General features: G+C 40.6%; 1 protein-coding gene across 17 annotated transcripts in view; it reads right to left on the minus strand.

The window, feature by feature from the left end:
- LOC309532295 (uncharacterized protein) overlaps window positions 1-16747 on the minus strand; it is a 472441-nt gene that overhangs the window by 161546 nt on the left and 294148 nt on the right. The window contains exon 1 of one of the 17 annotated variants that reach the window (XR_014219706.1): window positions 8312-8956. The exons of 15 other annotated variants lie outside the window; for them this stretch is intronic. The gene's annotated coding sequence lies outside the window, so the exon portion shown is untranslated. Of the gene's footprint in view, window positions 1-8311; window positions 8957-16747 lie in introns of those variants that run through there. One more of the 17 variants, XR_014219707.1, reaches the window with a different exon arrangement.

Genomic DNA, 16747 nt, shown 5'->3' on the forward strand with positions numbered 1-16747 from the left:
CATTCAAACTGCACCTGGAAGCAGACATTTTCCAGACTTCAAAGGGGCTCCCTCCCAATCCCCATCAGCCGATCAGCACTGAAAGCAACCCCATCAGCTGCATTAGGGAGTGGGTGTATAGCATTTAAATTACAAAACAGGCAGTGAAGTGGAAAAAAATACGCAAGCCAAATGCCAAGCCACTGACTATTTCGAATCACTCCCACTGTAGCTTTGTTCATTTTTGCTACAATGAGTGCTGTCTAAGGGATGATGAGAGATTTAGGCAGAAAATGGGTAGTCTGATGGATCCAAGGTTAGACAGAGGGAAGTTTCAAGAAATTTGGCTCCTTTCTTCTTGTGGTATGGCAAAGTAAGCTGGGGTTAAAGGGGATGCAATAGTAGTAATGTCAGTTTCCAAAGAGTGCTTCAGTAATGGCAATTCAAAGGTTGTGCATCCACTTTTATTAAAAAGAGCAAGCACATGCCTATTGCAATATATATCATGCACTATTGTAGGAGTTGAACTTAAGAAGAGCCCTGCTAGATCTGGTCTAGTATCTTTTCTGTTTCCCACCGTGGCCAGCCTGCTACATACAGGACATTCTCCCACTGTTGTTCTTCACCAACTAGTTTCAAAAACATTGATCCCTCTCATCCCGGAGGTAGAATATAGCCAAATCATAACTAGTAGCACAGTTGTAATTGCACATGCTCCTAAGAAGAATATATCCTGTGATGCTGGAGGGCAATAGCTGCATTGCATCTTTATAGGAATATTCAAACTTCCTGTTGCTCACACTGCACAAATCAATCCACTCTCTTGCTGCCCCTGATATCTGCCAAGAGATGGCAAGGCAGGTCCAATGCACACCAAGATGGAGACTGCAACTGGCAGGCTACTCTATGTACGAGTATTTGAGAAAGCATTTGCTCTAAACAGACTCCTGCAATCTTATTTTGCTCTGAGTAGAATCTACAGGGGATGGGGGTAGGCCAAGGTTTTGAAAATGGTATAGGTACAATTTATTCTGAACAAAAGGCTAAATTAATTGTGAACAATGTAGTGACAGAAGAGTTTAAGATTGAGAAAGGGGCACGACAAGGCTGCCCAATCTCTCCATTGCTTTTTATATCGGTCCTTGAGGTTTTGTTAAATATTATTAGAAAGGACCAAGAGGTTAAAGGTATACAAGTGGGAGCTAAACAGTACAAACTGAAAGCATTTGCTGATGACTTAATGTTGACTTTACAGGAGCCAGAATCCAGTACTAAAAGGGTACTGGAATTGATTCAAGAATTTGGACAGGTAGCAGGTTTTAAGTTGAACAAGATGAAAACTAAGGTTTTAGAGAAAAACTTAACTGTGAACGAGAGAGAGAAATTCCAGGAGGAGACAGGACTAACGTTGGTTAAGAAAGTGAAATACTTAGGGGTTAACATGACTGCAAAAAATGTGAATTTATTTAAAGATAATTATGAAAAATGTTGGACTGAAGTGAAAAAGGATCTAGAAATATGGACAAATCTGAAGTTATCATTGTTAGGCCGAATTGCTGTGATAAAAATGAACGTGCTGCCAAGGATGTTGTTTCTGTTTCAAACATTGCAAATCTTAGTCAAGATGGATTGTTTCAAGAAGTGGCAGAAAGATATTTCCAGATTTGTCTGGCAGGGCAAGAAGCCTCGAATCAAATTTAAGATATTAACCGATGCTAAAGAAAGAGGTGGATTTGCCCTGCCAGACCTTAAACTTTATTATGAATCAGCTGCTTTTTGCTGGCTGAGAGAATGGCTGCTTCTTGAAAACACAGATGTGTTGGATCTAGAAGGTTTTAATAACGCATTTAGCTGGCATGCATATTTGTGGTACGATAAGGTAAAAGTACATAAAGCGTTTAAAAATCATATTGTTAGAAAAGCATTGTTTAACGTTTGGATAAGATATAAGGATCTGTTAGAAAAGAGAACTCCAAGATAGTTGTCACCAATGGAAGCGAAGGCACAGAAAAAACTCAATATGGAGGCCAAATGGCCGAAATATTGGGAAATTTTGGAGCATGACGGTGATAGAATAAAATTGCAGAGCTTTGAAAAATTGAAAAACAAAGTGAGAGATTGGCTCCATTATTACCAAATAATGGAGGCATACAATTTGGACAAAAAAGTTGGTTCCCAGGTGGAAAAATCAAAATTGGAAACAGAATTGTTAGATCCAAAAATCAAGAATTTGTCAAGAACGTATAACTTGCTGTTGAAATGGAACACTCAGGATGAAATGGTGAAATCAGCTATGATTAAATGGGCACAAGATGTTGGACATAACATAATGATGGCTGACTGGGAACAGTTATGGACCACAGGTATGAAATTCACGGCATGTAATGCCCTAAGAGAAAATTTAATGAAAATGATTTATAGGTGGTACATGACACCAGTCAAGCTTGCAAAAATTTACCATTTCCCCGATAATAAATGTTGGAAATGTAATGAGACTGAAGGTACATTCTTTCACCTTTGGTGGACATGCCCAAGGATTAAGACATTCTGGGAGATGATTTATAACGAAATAAAAAAGATATTTAAATATACCTTTTTGAAGAAACCAGAGGTGTTAAATTGGTGTTAAAGAAAGATAGAACTATTTTTATGTATGCAACAACAGCAGCAAGAATACTTATCGCGAAGTGGCAAGGCAAAGGCAAAACCACCTAGAAAGCACGGGACAAGTGGAAAACTACTTGGACTCGTTCTTTCTTTGTACAGGGCAAGCGGAAGTCCTGGTGACTTTATTATTGCTTCATAAAGCTCTGTCTCCATCATGTCCAAAGCCCAAACAGACACAGAACAAACAGGACACCTTGTAGGCTAGAGCAGAAGTTACTCGTGCCAAGATCTACCAAAGACCCTAGTCCTTTTCTTTTTTCTGAATAATAAAAGCATTATTCACTTGCATGGACCTATAATATAATTACTTATATGAGCAAGAATTATTTTAATAAAGAATAGTTGGAAGGTAGGGTGGTAACTAAAGTCTTTTACAATTTATGCCGCATTAAATTATATTATTGGAGATACAGGTCATAGTCACATAATTATAGAGACTCCATTATTATGAGCAACAAAGCAAACCTGGATTATGCTCGCCTCCTTTTTCATATTTGTGGACTTTTGCATAATTAACAGTGCAAATATAAATGGTTTCTGTCCCCACCTCAATTTAAGTGCATTTTTGCGAGTTCAAAACGGGACGCGGGTGGCGCTGTGGGCTACAGCCTCAGCGCCTAGGGCTTGCCGATCGAAAGGTCGGCGGTTCGAATCCCCGCGGCGGGGTGCGCTCCCGCTGCTCGGTCCCAGCGCCTGCCCACCTAGCAGTTCGAAAGCACCCCCGGGGGCAAGTAGATAAATAGGTACCGCTTACCAGCGGGAAGGTAAACGGCGTTCCGTGTGCTGCGCTGGCTCGCCAGAGCAGCGTTGTCACGCTGGCCACGTGACCCGGAAGTGTCTTCGGACAGCGCTGGCCCCCGGCCAATAAATGTGAGATGGGCGCACAAACCCCAGAGTCTGTCAAGACTGGCCCGTTCGGGCAGGGGTACCTTTACCTTTACCTTTACCTTTGCGAGTTCAAAGTAGTGCAAGACCACATAAAAAGTTTCAGCTGGATGGAAGGAGGAACTACACTTTAGTTAAGCCACAAAAATGAGTTCAGCAGGAGTGCAGGTAGAGGTGGAATTCTACTGTATCAGAACATATTCATCTAGTTCCAGTAATTAACAGCTAAAGTTAGGCCTTTTAAAATATACTTCATCTAAATTCCTCCCGTCTTTCATTGCCTGGCTATTAAAGCCCCTGAAACAGAAGCAGCAGTTATTTAACCAGTTGTATTATCATTTCAGTTTAAGGAGTTAGTATATAAAGCCCTTGGTACCAGTTTAGTTGCAGGATCACTTTACACCAAGGGTAGTCAACATTTTTATACCTACCGCCCACAAATGCATCCTTCATGATGGTAAAATTTCCTTACCGCCCACCAGTGCTTGATGGAAGGAGGATTCAGCTTATGCTGTAGAACACCCTACTGCCCACCTAAAATCCTGAAACGATCACTAGTGGGTGGTAGGGACCAGGTTGACAACCCCTGCTTTACACAATATATGCCCACTCAACCAGTATGATCTGAGTTTGTGGCACTGTTACAGGTGCAATATAATATTTGTTCTACACTTCTAAGAAAAGGATCTAAGGAACTAAATATAAATTTAGGGGATCACATTTTGAAAGTGTCCATCCCCAAAGCCCCTTGACCTATTTGCCTGTAATTTGGCAGGCATTATCCATTCTGGAGGGGCTCTCCCAGCCCTGTTTCTCAAGACCTTTTAACTGGAATTGCTGCATATTGACAGCACAATTATGTAGGTAAGTGTATGGCCAGGCAGCATGTGAACCATTCTGTGGAATACGCTAAGGTCACAGTCTTCCAGTGCTTCCATGTGCACCTTCCATTCCAGAATCTCTTACATGAAAACTAGACATTTCCTAGGCTAACTGTTTACTTATTAATACACTCAGCACACATGGAAATATGTGGACCAGCATCTCAATGGAGATAATTTTGTCTTCTTTTTAAAATACTCCTGTCTCTTTGCTTATCAAAAAACTGATGGCCTATTTTGAGCTTCTGGACAGCTGCTTTTGTTCCATGGTTTGTCAGTTTACATTTTTATCACAATAATTTGTGGGCAAACGCTTTGCATAACTGAAGTGCACAACTTCAAGTTGGTCTTTAAATTAAAAGGAGAGTGGGCAATTGGGTCTTCTTTTCATGCAGTAAGGTTTGTTTTTAAAACATTAAATAAATAAGATTAACAGCAGTTGATGCAAATTGTGGGCGGATCTGATGAAGGCTCATGGAAAAACACAGTGATTGATAGAGCAATTTATTTTTATTGAAGCACCTCTTTTTAAAAATATGACTAACTTTGGGGGGGGGAATGGTTCCATCTGCTAACCAGCTGACAACCACAAGAAAAAGGCCTTAATTCATTTGGACTGTGCATTCTCTCCTCCCTTAGTGCATATCATTCCTGCCAAAATTTCTACAATTGGACTCCATGCTGAGTTCTCTTTTCAGAGATCCTGTCCCTGAGACGACTGCATTCAGTAATTCTCAAAAAAAAAAAAAAAATTCCCAGAAACCTGATTGTCCCATGAAATAATGCCTGACTTGAAAAAATGTTATTACTATTCCAGCACTTCCTGCAAGAACTAGGAAATTTCAAAAGATAGTTTTTATAGGGTCAGTTATCTTTTAAGGAAAGTGTACTAGAGTACTGAATATTGAGGGACGCAGGTGGCGCTGTGGTCTAAACCACTGAGCCTCTTGTGCTTGCCAATTGAAAAGTCAGCGGTTCAAATCCACATGACAGTGGTGAGCTCCCAGCTTCTGCCAACCTAGCAGTTCAAAAAAACACCAGTGCGAGTAGATAAATAGGTACCACTGCAGTGGGAAGGTAAATGGCATTTTCATGCGCTGTGGCTTCTGTCACAGTGTTCCTTTGTGACAGAAGCAGTTTAATCATGCTGGCCACATGACCCAGAAAGCTATCTGTGGACAAACGCTGGTTCCCTTGGCCTGAAAAGCAAGATGAGTGCCATATCCCATAGTCACCTTTGACTGGACTTAACCATCCAGGGGTCCTTTTACTAGAGTATTATAATGTTATTTTTTAAAAAAATATACAAGTTGAGCAGAAGGAAGCAGGCAAGCATTTTGACAAGACAGCACTAGTTCTCCCAAAACCAAGAGAAGCCGATACACACACCTACAACGGCTGCTTCTTGCCAACCATATGCAAAACTAAGACTTCTGCCTTAAATTGGCTTCATTCAAATTTCCGAAACCATTTCTCTCCACCATCTTCCAATGGAGCATACAGGATGTAACTAGTACCTAATAGTCATCATACAAGCATCTACTAGATACTTGCTTATACAAAAACCTAGATATAGTATTCCTTCCACTTGACCCAACATAACAGCATTCAAGTTACATTGCACATTTCCATAGATCAGGTGTAGGCAACATTTTTATACCTGCCGCCCACTAATGCATCTTTCTTGATGATAAAATTTCCTTACCGCCCACCAGTGCTCGATGGAAGGAGGATTCAGCTTGTGCCACAGAACCCCCTACAGCCCACCTAGAATCCTGAAACGCCCAATAGTGGGCGGGAGGGACCAGGTTGACAACCCCTGCCATAAATAAAAAGTGTTAAGGAGCTTGTCTAACAAGGGGAACAGCAAGTTGCTTCTAAGGAGGTATAGATGAATCAATCAACTTTGTATTTTCAGAGTTTGTCATTTTTCCATTTTAAAATCAGTTATTCCAATTTCCACATCAGTTTGTGATTTTTTTTAATATAAAAAACTTTTATCAGCATTTTAGTGTGAAGTTCTTCTAACATACACTTTTCTGTGCAATTTCCCCTAATATACACTTTTTTGCAATCTGATTTTCCCTAATATACATTTTGTATGCTATTTTCACTTATATATGCATTTTATGCAAACCATGCCTTAGTATTTGCATTTCTGTACACATTACTTGGCTAGAGAACAGCACTGCAAATTTCAGAGAAGTGCTTGCTTTTAAATGTGAACTGACTCAGATTTGCCCCCTATCCCTTCTTCCAAGTAGGGCAGATTTAGCAATTGTCCAACAATGACTCCTGAGCTAACAGAGTGCAGTTACCAGAAGCTATTTCAAATTTAAGTCTCTTGCATAAGCCATCTTTAAACGATTTATATTATAACAGAAGAATTCTGTTTACCAGTCAGAGGGGAAACACTTTCGCATTCAAAAAGCCTCCACAATGCCTATCATCATTTTCCCATTCCCATTAGAAAAGAACATCCGCCACGCTTACATAATTGAGATATTGTCCCTACCCATGACCAAGCATATGTCATTATTATATTTGCTACTATCCACAATCCCTTAGGAGGTCTTCTCCTACAGCCTGCTTTGAAGGAGTACATAGATCTTCGTTTTAATGCCTCGGGCTTTTGTTGCTCCCATGGTTTGGTAATCCCAGGCACCAATTAACCTGGAACCTAACACTACATTTCTTGCCAGTAATATGTACAACCACTGTTATCACAAGAGGATAGAGTGCCTCACCATAACCCGAGCCAAAAAAGCTAATGAGGAAAATGAGATAACAGGCTAGAAAAGGCATGCCAGAAGCAGGAAGAGGTGAAGGGATGGTTAACTTAAAAGGGTGGGTAGAAGGACCTTTTATACCTGCCGCCCACTAATGCATCTTTCTTGATGATAAAATGGACCATAAAGAAGGCTGATCGCCGAAGAATTGATGCTTTTGAATTATGGTGCTGGAGGAGACTCTTGAGAGTCCCATGGACTGCAAGAAAATCAAACCTCTCCATTCTGAAGGAAATCAGCCCTGAGCACTCACTGGAAGGACAGATCGTGAAGCTGAGGCTCCAATACTTTGGCCACCTCATGAGAAGAGAAGACTCCCTGGAAAAGACCCTGATGTTGGGAAAGATGGAGGGCACAAGGAGAAGGAGAATGAGATGGTTGGATGGTGTTCTTGAAGCTACTAGCATGAATTTGATCAAACTGCGGGAGGCAGTGGAGGACAGAAGTGCCTGGCGTGCTCTGGTCCATGGGGTCACGAAGAGTCGGACACGACTAAACGACTAAACAACAACAACAACAAAGAAGGACCTAGAGACACAGGCTGGATTTCAAGCACGCTTCATTTTGGATGGACATCTTCCAGCAATTTTAATAAGGCTGGAAACAAAATGTTCATCTTCTTTCCTATAAGCCATTTCCCAGCTACTTCTGGGTCGTTTAGGCACTAACCTCCCTTTCAAAATTGCTGGGTGAACAGACCTTTTCTGAATGCCCCCCCCAAAAATGGATCCTTCCAAACTAAGCATCTGTTTTTCTCCCTGATGTATGAACTTTCTCAGCTTGTATCTAGCGAATAATAGAATAATTGGAAAGGGAGAGCTGAATTGGCTAGTTCAGTTTTAAAACATGGGGGGGGGGGTCCTCAGTATGGCTGGATTTGAAATACTGTGTCCTTTGAGCTTCGTCCCCCTCCCCCACATTTCTATATGTTCTTAGTCAGGTGAAGGCAGGGGAAAGCGAGTAATCAAGTGTACCAGAGGTGTGTCTATTGAACAGACTGGCAGAGCCCCGAGGAACTTGTAAGGAGAAAACTTTTTTTAAAAAAAAAACTCCTAAATCCCAAAGCCAAACACACTCAGGCCCAACCATATATCCTTCATGATCACTTACAGAGACTTCTGCAACTCACTGCTACTCTCCTGTTCTGTAGGTAGTCAGAAAACACTGCAACGGACAGGAGCAGTTCTTCAGTTCTGACCGTTTAAGTTCAAAATAAGGCAGCATTTCTGAGAACACTGTGAGCAGACAAAATGGCGTCTTTTTCTTCTTCTATAGGCGTCTAGCCAATCAAGTCACAGGAATAGCATACAGCACAAAGGGGACTAGGATGGGTCACGTGGCAACCTTGTTAGCCAATCAGAACCTTTCAGTGGGCTGTTTCCGCCCGGAGACTGAACAATTCATTCCCTCGGTTGCAAGCACGTTCTGAGAGCCAGACATTCCCCCAGGGAGGAGCCTTCGCTTGAGGCTCAGGTGGGTGGCCGTAGCTGGTAGTGGAGGGAAGGCTTCTGCATTTACACCGAGATGTATTGGGTTGTCTGTAGCGCGGGAGATTAACTGACTTCTTCCAGAACGTGCCTGCCAGCCAGCCAGCCTCCAATGCCTTTCCTAGGGTTGTTGTTTTTTTTCTTGCCTGAATTGTGATTTTTGGGGTCTGGACGTTAGAAATTTTAAATGGTAGTTTTCAGAGGAAGAAGCCACTCATCAGCTCTATTTACTTTTTAAAAGTTTTAATTTAATTTAAAGTGAGTCGTGAAGGGTGGGTGGAAATTGGGGTTTTGGAAATGGTGGGAGGGAAGGAGAATTTGTTTCTTCATGAAAAGGGTGCGCGAGAATGGGTGGCTTGTGGGGCTTCCTTAAATATGCCTCTGTTTTTCGTAGCATCATAGACTCATAGAATTGTAAGGTACCCCGAGGGTCATCTAGTCCAACCCCTGCAATACAGGACTCTCAAATCATCCATGACAGGTGGCCATCCAACTTCTGCTGAAAAACCTCCAGTCAACAGCCACCTCCTCTTTCCTCATGTTAAGAGATGGTACTGTAAGTGGTTCTTCTGCTGTCCCCCGCCCCCCAAATCCTATATAGGTAATGAGTGAAGGGGAAGCCTGAGGGTATGATGCATTCATGTATTATTAATAATAATTAAATTTCTACACTACTATTCATCTGAGGAACACAGGGTAGTTCACTATTTAAAAAAAACACAAAAATACACAACAAAGCAATAACCCCTCCCCCAGTTTAAAAGGCTAGAGATTGCTTAGTCTTTTAGCCAAGGTCAATGCAACACAACCTCAACCAGCAAGTAGCACACCAAATATGAAAAAAGCACACACATTTATACATTTACAAGCAAAGGAGAGGTTATGTACGTGTATGGAACACTTCCTTCTACTAGTTTCTACTGGTTTAATCACAAGGCATAGCAACTTTCTCATCTTTCACTCCTTTCTTTGTCATCAACGGTATAGCAATAGCTTCTGTGTACACATTGTTCCGTTCTTCTCTCATGCTTCTCTTGCAAACAAACCTTCACCTGCTCAGACATTTCAACATTTTATTGTTTATATAATTTCTAACCTCAGATATTCACATGTCCTTACCCATCTGTGTATATCCTTTCATAATGCAGGCACTGGCAGGTAATTCAATCCACAGATTTTAAGAGAGCGACCAGATAAAAGCAAGTTTTATCCCTGTACTTAAAAGTATTTTTAACTTGAAGTTGTGAAATTCTTCAAAAGCCTCCCTCAAACAAAACCATGAAAGACATTTGTTTCACATTTGGTTTACATTTATGCACACATTTCTGAAGGATGCTGTATGGTTTTCAATCAGGGCTATTCCATCCAGCAGTTTATTGGTGACTGTGTGTTACTTGTACATGCAGATTTTGTGAAATACCCACACGGCATCCTCACCAAAATGCTATCTCTTATTATTTTCCCATGTAAACTGAATTTTACCCATTGGAAAATGCAATAATTAAACAAGCCCTACAAAAATGGTAAATCCAGATTAAATGGGAGCAGGAAGAAGGGACAGCACTTTAATAGTGACAATATTGTATGGACACTATGGAATAAATTGTTGAGTCCACAGCCAACTGCTGTGTGGAAGTACTCCCACATACCTCATTGATCATTCTCATATGATCAGATATGAACAAATCACCACTAGACATTTTCACCATAGCAGCTTCAGCAGTGATGAATCTTTTGTTTGATTACACCAGGCATCCCCAAACTTGGCCCGCCAGCTGTTTTGGGACTACAACTCCCATCATCCCTAGCTAACAGGACCAGTGGTCAAGGATGATGGGAGTTGTAGTCCCAAAACAGCTGGAGGGCCAAGTTTGGGGATGCCTGGACTACACCCTTGCATGCTTAGAGCTGGCAATTAAACATGCTGTAGTTGTTGGGACCCTCCTTCCTCCATTTAAAATTTCAGCTCTTACTATGCCATGAATGATTTAAAACCTTTTTAATCTCAACTTTGCAATCATTTTATGAGACTTCTGTTGTTTGCTTTTAATGCTGTAGATTTGTCATTTGTTACATTTTCCCTGTTAAAAAATACTGACTGGTGCTTTACAATAAGGCATTTTATTAATGTTAAGGTAAAATTAAATGAATACATACAGTGCAGTGTATTTCTTAGTTCTGCCTACTTGGAATGATTAAGCCAATGTACAGAGGTCTGCTCGTTCTAATCAGCCGTACAATACAGAATACAACACTTCTCCAAATCAGCTGGAAATCAGACATGAGAAGGTGCAGTTTTGTTTTGTTTTTTAGTTAATTTGAGAAGAAACCCATGAGGGATTTGAGTATGAGAGAAGCTAGATTGTTTTATGGAGGTTTTGTTCACACATACATGTGTAAATCACTCGGTGAATCACAGCTGAAAATTACATCTGTGCTCATTTAGAAGAGATGTATTTGCACGTACAAAATAATACCTTGATACTGAGGTAGACAGTTGGTATATCTAGCCCCAATAATTATTGTACTTATTAGTGGCTCTCCAGATCTCGGTTTCAGATCTTTCCCAACTGTATTGTCTGTGATTTTAAAATAATAATTATTGGAGACATCAGAGATTGAACCTTGGGTCTGATACAGGAAAACAGAATGATCTATCTCTGAGCTACACTCCTCCCTGCCCCCTAGTGATTGCATGTAGGCAATATTTAAAGCACCATCTATGCTCTTTAATCTGCAGTGGCCTTTTCGCACAAGTAAGTCATCAAGATTTAGCCAATGAATGATAGCCACACAACCAGCAAGATATGCAATAATACCTTTTCCTTCTTCAGACCACATGTGATTCCTCAAGCAGTGAACTTTTGTCACCTTTGCAGCTCTTATCTTCTCTGGCATGACATGTCCCTGATAATGGGTTTGTATCACTTCCCTTGGGAAAAGTTCTTTGGAGCAATATACATCACTGTCAAGAAGATTTTCTTGAAGTTCAGCCAAACATTTATCTTTCCATATTGTTCCCATTAATCTTTGTTATACATTGAACATACCTCACTAAATGATTTCTCACATTCTCTGCACATTTTAATTAACGATATTTCATGAACTTTTAATTGACTAAACTGCATGTTTGCTGAAAGCCGACTTCAAACTTTGCTGATGCAGTTATTCTGTGCCCCTTTCATGGACAAATGGAGGGACTGATACTGGAGCCTACGCAGCAGCATGGAGGGATACCCAATCCATCTGTTCCATTTGTCATTTGTTTGAAATCTAGATTCCCCATTCTGTTTCTATTCTGGAAGGTTACAATTTTTACTTAGAATAATTATTTATAATTACCAATATTGTCTGGGTCTCCTTGGCATGTCTTTCATTAGGGTCAAATGAACTGTGCCTGATGCAAGGTGACAGAAGGGTGAAGTCTACTACTATTCCCATCAAAGATCCTGTCCAGGGAATCCTTATAGCAAGCAGAAAAAAGGGAAAGGTGAGACTTGAAAGAAGGAGGTGCCTGTCAACACATTGTCCCTTTGAGTTCTTTCTATAGCCTTCTCCAAACTAGCACAGAGAAAGAACTGCATTTTAAGACACATGGGATGGAAAACAAAGTCCTTTCCCACAGGATCCAGAATACCATAAAGTTGCAAAGCAGTGCCAAAATCCATGTTCTAGGTGCCGAAAAACATCTCGGTTATTATCCTCTTCATATGCATGGGAACATCCACTATATAGGCCCACAATCTCTCCAAGTAGCAAATTGCTTTGCATCCCAATTCCAGCTTGATCTTCACACCTCATATCCACAGCCCCCAACTACTTCTTTGCTCTCAGCCTTTGGAAGGAAAAAAAATATCCACATACAAATGTATTTTCTGCTATGTGGTCGCTAAGCAGTTGCTAAGGACATTCTGGCCTGATATCAAGGTTACTGATAGAACAACTGCAAAGCTTCATTGGTTATGCTAAGTTTTCAGTCTATTTGGGTTACAGACACTTAACTTTAAAATGAAAGGATAGGACTGAAACAAGAAGTTTGGTACATGTTTTAAAAGAATGAATATAATCATAAGCATAAATGTCTCAAACAAGCATTAGCTTACTGGGTTGCCAAATACACAAGTTGGTTGTTGTGCTTCTGCTTTATTAGACTTGCCAACTGTCTAGAGCCATATTTGAATAGTATAAGATTCATTTTAATCTTGGCACAGCATCAAGCCTGTACATGCTGATTGCTAGGCTCAACAATTGCTAGGTTTTAGAGTAATGTGCTGTTATCACAACGGCAGCAATGCCTCCTTCAGGCAGAATGAAGTGCTATCCGCCTTTGCAGTTCTTAAGAGGAGGGAGCACTTGCTCTCCTGCAAGTAAACAATAGTGGGTCACTTTCTCCTCCCTCTCGACCTTTGGGAAGTAAATCTCCCAACGGCATTGGCAAGAGGAGGAGGACAAACAGACTAAAGAAGTGTGGGACATTAATTCAATACTATTTCTTCTGTAGAACAGTAAGTTATTGACAAAAACAAATTGCAGCTAAAAATTACTTAACCTGAACACAGTAGTCATTTTGACAAAACAAGCAGCTCCTTCTCAGTTTGGATTTGAGAAGTACTTCAAGTTAGCGGCTCAAGGTGAGTTGTTGGTAATTTCTGCTCCAAACCTATTTCCGGCAGGTCATGCCGTTATTCTTTTCAGGAACATATATTTTTGATTGCAAACATGGCAACAGCAGACAAGTCAGCTTTAGGCAAACAGAAAAATGTAATCTATGGGAGGCGGGGGGGAGTCAAAGCAGTTGGTCTTTCACCACTTCAGGATTGCTGGGTGCTTTCCATCCTCAATCCAATAATGAATGTAGGAAATGTTTGGCTATATGTTAATTGGGTTTATAAAAATATAGGAGGAAATTATGGCAAAGGGAGTGAAACCTTATACAAAACAAGGTGAACCCCAGTTCCTTGATCTGCCTTCATTTTCTTGCAGGCTTCTGTTTGTTCACCTGCATCCAGTCCATGATCATCATCAGACATAGATTCAACTTCCTTTGATTGTGATGGAAATGAGTGTATGTGTTAGGTGTCATCTACATACTGATGACACCAAACTCCAAGCTACCAGTGGCTTCACGTAGATGTTAAGTGGCATGGGAGGGGGGCAGAATGGGGGGGTATTGTTTTGTTTGTTAGCAAGTTATGTATTTTTGTGTTTTTTAATTGTAAACCACCCTGTGATCCTTGGATGATGTATAGTATAGAAATTTAATGAATAATGAATAATAATATTAACTCTATGAGACGCAATAAGCAAGTGGGCCAAGGAGTTTTCCAGCACCACCTTCTGAAACCACCCCTCTAGTAAGGGACTGACATCTCAGAATGGTGCCACTCAGGTGATCCATGATACTATGGTGGATGGTATCGAAAGTATGCTGAGCATGTTAACATAACCGACAGGGACAGGCTACCATTGTCTCAACTGTATAAACTATGAAGGCAACGAAACTAGTCTTCAGCCTCTATCTAGGCCTGCAACCAAATGGAAACGGCTCTAGATGATTAAAAACCATCCAGGAAAACATGGCATTAAGATACTTCCACATGCTTAAGCACCTTGTCCAAGAACAGAGCAATGGAGACCAGTCAGAAATTACCCCAAATATATTGGGGTTCGGTAATTTTTTTTTAAAAAAAGACCTTACCACTACCTCTAATGCTTTCTGAAGCAACTTCCTCATGCAGGAAGGTATTGAGGAGCCTCCCTACATCACCCAGTAACCCTGTGTCCTTCTGGCAGCTTTTATGAGCCAGAAAGGACTAGGGTTAATCATACACGTGGTAAATCTCACTTCACAAATCCTGTCCACATCCTCACTCTTTGCAAGCTAAAAAGTATCCCTAACAACTGGACAAGTAAGTTCCAAAGCTACAAAAAGATCTGATCAACCATGGCATCAAAGTTAGAAGGGGTGTGAATGGTTTTATCTGAAAAGTGTCTTTGGCTCTAAAGGGATATGGAGGCCTGATTCTCCTCTCAAATGGAATTCTGCAACTGATTTGAGGAAGAATATGATTGGGTGCTATTTAAGATAATACTGTGCCTTGCCAGAGCATGATGGTTTCCTCGCTTTTCAATGTAAATGTGATTTGGACAATCAGAATGCAGTCAGTCAAATTCCAAATTTTCAATCCCATGCAAGTTATCCCCTTTAAAATATTCATAAACCATCCATGAATAGGTCAGTCACAGGCTCCTAGGCATTCAAAAACCCATCTACATCCATCTGAACTATCTATAGCATTTGGCCATTTCCTCCAAAACTTCTATGTAGGTAGGCAATCTGATTTGACATGAGTTTCTGCATCTTTGGGAACACTTGATGTGCTATATTAATTGATGAAATGGATAGTGACTATTCTAGCATGGAGCATAGTCAGAGGAAGCATTCTGGTCAATCAGAAAGGAAATGATTTATAAGTCAGCAGCCCAATCCCATTTTTAGTTATTTTTTCCACTGAGAGTTGCATGTTTGAATGATCTAATTCCCCCCAACCAAAAAAGAAAGAAAGAAAGAGAAAACAACAAAAGGGGGGACTTTTATTTGATTTTTTTAAATTAATTAGCAAAACAGCCCTGTTACCCTTGATCCCCAGAGACTGCATATGGTTTAATCTCAAATCAAAAAAGTAATGCTGGCATGAAGTCCATGTCCATGACTCAAACCAAATAAATTAACATGGAAAAAATGCATGCACTTTGAATTGTATGTAGAAAAGATCTTCTGAAATCTTCATGCATACATATTTTGCTAATTCTAAGACAATCTGATACACACAAGAGGCGCTCACACACCTCTACTCATCAATCCAATTTTGCTGTTTCTGTGACAAATCTGCCAACAGTGTTGCATGTAGACCCCCACCAGCATATTATGCCTTAATCCTCTATGTCAATATTGTTACTCATCAAGACATTACACAACTGCAACAGCCTATGGATCTGTTTCGCATTTTGCTAGAGGCAAATCATTTCAAGCAAATATAAAAACTTTCCCCACTTTTGCAGCTCATCGACTTATCTCTCAACTCGCTGTCTCCTGCTCACTCCCATTTTCAGCCCGATTTCCTAGGTTCACCTGCCTTTATCTGATAAACAGGCAACTGAGTCTGTTACTTTTTGAGTACTCACTGGCTAGCTCCTCCTGGAGAGACAGGTGAAAGCCTTAAGAGACTGACCATTATTCGCATTTACTCTTGATTGAGGTCTGTATGAACCAAAATATTTATAAAAGGGCAGGGTGGATGAGGTGAAGCCCAGTGACTTACAGTTTTAAAAGGCATCCCTGATTGGCTGGTGGCAGACCCAGACTAGTTTATCTGAACCAGTGTAAAGTTGGCAAAACTTGGAGGGAATTACCAAAAAGTGTGCTGCATTGGAGAATTCAGCAGTGTTAAGTTATATAAGAATTATTTCCATTTCATTTCTGTCCCATCTTCCATCACAGAACCCAAGATGGAATACATTAGTTTACCATCCATGCAGTGGCCAGATCCAGACCTGCTTAGCTAAAACTGGTGGACTCATTTGTCCTTCAGACCATCCTAGTTCTTGTTCTATTATATAGTAAGGTTTCTGCTTTTAACAAAGATGCTTCCCAAGGCATTTATGCATTTTGCTTCCAAGGGCATTTATTATAATTCTCATGTATTGCAAGTATACTACGTATCTCACAGATCACATATAGTCATTAATCATTACTGATAAGGGGAGATTGGCAACATCTTGAGCAAAGGAGATAAAAAGGTGATGAAGAACAAAGTGGGTTGGGCAAGAACAGTTGTGTTGGTAAAGATGAGGCGATGCTAAGGCAGGAGTAGACAGCGTGGTGCCCCCCAGATTGCACCACAGTTCTCATTATCAGTGGCCATACTAGCAGGAACTAATGTGAGTTGGGACTCCAATATATGGAAGGTGTCATGTTGACTACCCTAGGGTTGACCAAATCCATCAATTTCAGTTTCTCTTATTTTCTCCTTTCTCCAAGCAGAAGTTTTTTTTAAGT

The sequence above is a fragment of the Podarcis vaucheri genome (assembly GCF_965113315.1).
Source record: "Podarcis vaucheri genome assembly, chromosome: 5".
Classification (NCBI taxonomy): Eukaryota; Metazoa; Chordata; class Lepidosauria; order Squamata; family Lacertidae; genus Podarcis; species Podarcis vaucheri.